The sequence below is a fragment of the Amblyomma americanum genome, chromosome 6 (genome assembly GCF_052857255.1).
Source record: "Amblyomma americanum isolate KBUSLIRL-KWMA chromosome 6, ASM5285725v1, whole genome shotgun sequence".
Taxonomy (NCBI): Eukaryota; Metazoa; Arthropoda; class Arachnida; order Ixodida; family Ixodidae; genus Amblyomma; species Amblyomma americanum.
Genome location: NC_135502.1, coordinates 76,431,733 through 76,437,533, shown reverse-complemented (window position 1 = coordinate 76,437,533; position 5,801 = coordinate 76,431,733).

Sequence of the window (5,801 nt, the reverse complement as noted above, 5' to 3'; positions counted from 1 at the left end):
TGAACGTCACGTCTCATGAAACTGGTCAATGACCAATCGATGTCACACTCTCTACAAATGTATACAAAAGTAAGCTGTTTGAATTCTGCAATTCGTATCGACAGTTTTAGCCTTCCCACGAGACACAGTCGCAATACAGGTCAAACCATCATTAATAATATCATTCATCAATAATTTCAGTCATTAATGTATAATGCTATTTTTGCCATGCTATCGCCACCCTTCATGTAATGTCCCACAAATGACCTTTGAAGATTAATAAATAAATAAATAATTCTGAAAAGGCAACCAGGAGCAAAAGTCGTGGTGCCTTAGAGCAGGACTCGTGACGCCTTAATTATAGCATTCCAAAAATTGCTGTCTAATCGGTGGTCGGCTAAAAACGACAGCGGACCGTGCCGGTGCCTGGCCAAGTTCCTCAGAGCACAGCCTCGAAGAACGTCGTATTAGAGAAGTAGCTTCGTTGAACAGGTGCCAGCTTCCTCGATTGTGGCCTTCGTTAAAGAGCGCGTCGGGACACGTCAATGCATATCCGTAGCAGCCTATTCTGTCACGTTGTCCACGTGCGCTAGCATGAACGGTTTAACCACGTATATGTGGGACACATTCTGCAAAGATCCCCTGTTGCTCGATTACGTGCTCGAAAACTAAATTAGTCCTCGTAAAGAGAGTAATTACAAGAACTTTCACCTCCCCCCCCTCTCATTGCCTTCTTCGTATGGTCATTTCAACATGTCGAGTTGTATCTCTCCAGAGACAGTTATTTAAACCTAAAAAGGGAACTCACATTTTGAACTCCCTAGAAAGAGGAGGGTATTATCGAGCTGTTGGGAACGCTGCAGTAAAGTTACCTTATTTTCAGTGCTCGAAGAAGCGAAAACGGCAGGTAGGCAGTTTTTTTTTAATTCTTAGCATGCACACAGGCAGCCTTTAGCACTTTCCGGATTTATGTCCGCTCCAACGTTCGATGCAACCTTGGTAGAGACGAAGGGATGTAGCCTGTCGACACAGAAGGAAGGTTATCTTCTCGCAGACCAAGCCGTTCATCAGTTTATTAACCCTATAACCACGTTGTCGATTTTACCGCAGTGATCAACAGTGCATTACCGCCAGCAAACAGCTTGCACCCTTTCCAGCAATCCCGTTCCCAAACACTACACTCTTAACACAAATACGCCCATATAGGAGTAAAAAAAGAGTAAACGCTCCTCCAGTGAACTCCCCTTTATAAAAGGGAGTCGGCTAGAGGACAGCTTACTCTCTTTTGACTCCTTTCTGTTTAGAGTAAGGGGATGGAGATGGCGATAACTATTCTTTCACTCGTTTTCTTTGTGCTTCGTTTTGACATTTCCATCTATCTTCGCTTCCTTTCAGCGCGTGTGCCTTTTTTAGGTTCATTGTGCGCATGTTCACTTTGTTCCTGTTCACTTGTGACCTTAAAATCAACTGCAGAGTTCATGTGATATTTGTGCAGTACTGCAAGAATATGTATGTCTAAGCCTGTCGCGTAAGCACCGCTCTTTTACGATAGGTTTCTAATTGTTTTACTTCAGTCGCCAATATTTCTAATGTTATTCAAAGTCATTCATTCCTTTATTCATGCTGATACGTGGCACTAGGTAATCAGAATCGGCGTCTTAGAAGCCGTAAACTAAGTATTTGGAAACGTCATTACAATTGCGGCTTGCGGATTACGGCGCTCATGAGGTCTCGGATGGATGAATGAACTTGTTTACCCTACTAACTTGTTGCTGTCAAGAAGATCAACAGTTTTGCGGCTGCGCCAAGGACGCGGCTTAACCTTGCCAATATTTCTGATTTCACAAAAAACAATCATTACATCACCGGTAAACCTCTGCTGCCCAGGATTCATGCGTAAGGTAGCACTATTTTCCCGTGAACACTAAGGCAGCGACACGTCTGAAATTAACTGACGTGGCCAGGCAGCAGTATAACCGGTAGCCTAGACGTCAACCTTAATTACTATTAATGATAGCGTGCAACACTCATTACATATTTCCAGTAATTTTATGCGCAGTCTTTCGGCGTGGCAGGCACAGGCATTAATGACACAAGCTTTTCTTCTTTTTACAGGTAAAGGGGGCAGGTAAAAGTTTTCTTTGGTTCAAAGTAAACTTAGATTTTTCTTGTATGTTATTTAGTATTTAAAATTAATGTCGCACAGTTGCATTCGTGTTTATTGCTGTTCAGTCATAGATAACGCACGCTGAGAGTTCTGACCACGTATAGGACACCTCCATAAAGAGGCGTGTATCATACATTACTACTTGTGCAATGGAACGCATCCTTCAGCATCTATCCTAAATCACGCAGTCGACGACCACCGTTTCCGTTCATAAGTGAATAAAACGTTTATTGAACGAAAGTGGTGCTCAGTGTAGGGGATGTCCAGACCATGCAGGTCTCGTACCATATAAATCCATTCGACGGCCTTGACTCGAGTGTCCCGCTGGTATAGCTGGCCTTTACAGAAAGCCACGCGTCAGGTGAGGGAGCAGTCATGACTCATGACCTGGGTGTGGAGGATGAGGCCAGATTATGTGATCTAAAGTAAGTTTTTCGCCGCAGAAGCGGCAGTTTTGGCTAGAGATTTCAGTAAATATGTGCGAGTACAAATTTCGTTTGGGGAAGGAGCCAATCTGACGTCTTCTTCACGGCGCCTGCTGCTCTCTAGACGAAGCGGTGCGGCGCCTGGAATTGCCTACGTGCTAGTTTGAAATGGGTGGTGTGGTCGTCGTAGGAGGCTTGGGATTCGACGGTTGCCTCCGGGTTCGGACCATCCGCTGCTCGGCCGGCTCTATAACTTGAGCTTGTTCGCGGGCGGCCTCCTATCTGGGGTTCTCGGCGTTGTTACATTCGGGCGCCCGCCCGTCTGTGTTGGCAGCGTCGTCAGCAAGGCTCACCTGCTGGAAGCCAGCACTAAGCTTCTTCGGTATGGTTCCGAGCCACGCGATAAGAATCGCTCCCACGTTCGAGACACGAGTACCGAGAGTGTCGCCCAGGTGGATTCCGGGAACCAAGCAAGGGGAGCGAGGGCCCGTGGAACGCCGCCGAGCACCTGACAGCACCGAGTGCGGCTGTACTGGATGGACTCTTGGCGAAGCGGAGAGGCCGCCGCAGGGATCGAGCGGCAGTTAATCCCCAATGGCCGTTACTAAGCTGAGGGAACTAATGTGGCCTCATTCCCGGAATACGGCAGCGAGCCGGCGGTCTTCGTCCGCTAATCTTCGCAGGCATGGCAAATGACGAAGCGACTCCTTTCGGCTACTGGACCCGACCGTGCGATCTTGTCCGGGGCGTCGGCTGACATAAAGAACAGGTGTCGACCCCGCAAGGGGACGTTTGGCGTGGACCCGGACGGCATCCTCCTCTCTTCCTGGCTCGACACGTGACGGGGGCGTGTTTGTGCGCGATAATTCAAGTTTTAAGCCACTCCCACCTTGGCGGAGACGTCCTCAACCTGGGGAATCTGGGGACGGAGAACTGTATAAAACTGGACAGCGAGTGCAGTGAAAAGTGCTTCATTTGGGGACCATGCTCCCTTTTAAGGCTCCTTAAGGCTCCTTTTAAGATCCTGTCTTCGGAGAGAAGTTCCTTTGACCTCTATCCATGTAAATAATGTAAATAAAATCCTCTCGTAACCTTCCTCCCATCATCCAACTATTTTAACTTATCGGCAGTCCTGTCCCGGTGGTGGTGACGGTGTTCGGAGCAAGAGTCGTTCCTGACCTGTGGTTCCGTCGAGAGCGACTCCGAGCCCCCCATCCAACAACTTGTGGCAGCGGTGGGATTGAAGCGCCATTTCCAACAGCGTGCGCCGGGACCAATATTAGGTAAATTCCCCAGATGGGGGTTTTTCGTCAACATTCCCCAGGCAATGGCAGCTGCAACTGCGGCTTCTTCCGCGGTTCGAGCGTTTTTTGGTGAGCACCATAGCGGCCATGAATGGTGTGGCCGGGTAAGAGTCTCGAGGGTGGAATACCTCGCAGATGACGAATATGTGGAGGCTGTCGTTTGTTGGCTGCATAGACGTAGATGAGGTCTTGGAATCTCTGCAAGTGTCGATGCATACCTGTGGCTTTTCCCTACCACCTATCTTGTTGGGTTTGTAAGTCCATGTTCTTGGGTAATGTTCACTTTCTCTCTTTCGCCTTTGTTTGGGTAAGGTAGGCTGTATATGACGCGGGGAATGACGAGAGCGGTGACGATTCGAACCGCGTCCTTCTCGTTCATTCCTCGCTGCTTGTTTGTACCCAGCGGTAGAACGCGCTCCACTTTGGAAGCCCGCGTCTATTCATGTTCTCGGGTAACTTGTTGAGTTTGGCGATTCGGTTTCGTAGCTTTTTGTTGAGTCTTTGTCTCTTCCACCTCTTCACGAGTCTTTAAAAAAAATGCAGCCTATCTCATCGCTGAGAGTACGCGTAAGCTATAAATTCATTGAAATAAAGGCGTAGCGCATTCTTGGTCGGCTCTGTCCCGAAGACGTTGACCACCAAAGTGGAGTGCGTTCTTCCGCTAGTTACAAACAAGAGACTAGGAATGAAAGAGGAGTACTCGATTCGAATCGTCACCGCTCTGGTCATCCCCCGCATCTTATACAGCCTACCATGCCACAATACAAACAAAAGAAAGTAAATCAACGCAGTCATCAGGAAACCACACATCATCGCGCTAGGCCTCCCTCCCAACGCGTGGAACGAGAAGTTTGACATGCTCGGCATCCACTGCTCGTTCGAGCATAACGCACCCTTCTCAGCAAACTCGGACACTCAGAGTTCAATACGGACTACCTGGGAACTACCGAAGTCTCTCCAGAAATAAGAACCTGCTGCGTGGTTCAGGCGATCCCCGCCAGAATGGAACCGGAATGCCACGAAGGGAGACAAGCACCCAGGGCTGAAGCCCTTGGCTAACAGCTCGCTCAACGAGATATAATACTGTACGTGGATGCATCCGCGTACAAGCAGAAAGGCAACCACCGCCGCAGATACCAACACACAATGAGAGCTCATCAACAGTCTAACACCAGGAACTAGAAGCATTTGCACGGCAGAGCATGTCGAGTTTTGGCGCTATCCGAAGCCAACAGACAAAACATCCGTTATTGGATAAACGCTTCCGACTCCCGAATGGTCTGCCGAAAGTTCGCAAACGTCAGAGTGGACAAGCTAACCGGAAAATTTCTGACCCCTACAGAAGACACGAAGCAACAGCAAGAGATTGTATGGATTCCACAGCACTCAGGAATCTAGGGCAATGCCAAAGCCGATGCTACGGTCCGTGTGTGCAGGTTCCATACGACGGAGAAGACGGCGGAAGCTTTCAAGGCATATAGAAGTATGGGAAGGCCATATATTCGTGGAAGATTAAACGCAGAGTTAACGCACCCCCACATAAGGAACTTAGTCGACAGCAAGCCACTGAGGCGCTTACAAACCAAACACATACCTAATCAAGGCGCTATACAGCAAGATATGGCCCTCCCAATATAAGAACAAATGTTTCTGGTCCGAAGACACAGCTGCACTATACCACTCAACTTGAGACTCTATAGGGCCAGCCCCATTAACACCTATCAGTATCAGTCCTAGTTAAGAGCAGTGAGAGGCCCTCCTAACCAGCTCAGACCAGAAGACCAGCTTCGTCTGGTGGAGCGGGCCAAGGCTGCAGCGGAGGCAGACGCACTTCTGGATCAAAGAACGCCGATCACCTGCTCAAGATCCTCATCTCCATAGCCCCTCCTCTTGGAGCTCAATAAAGACGGTATTCATTCATTGCAC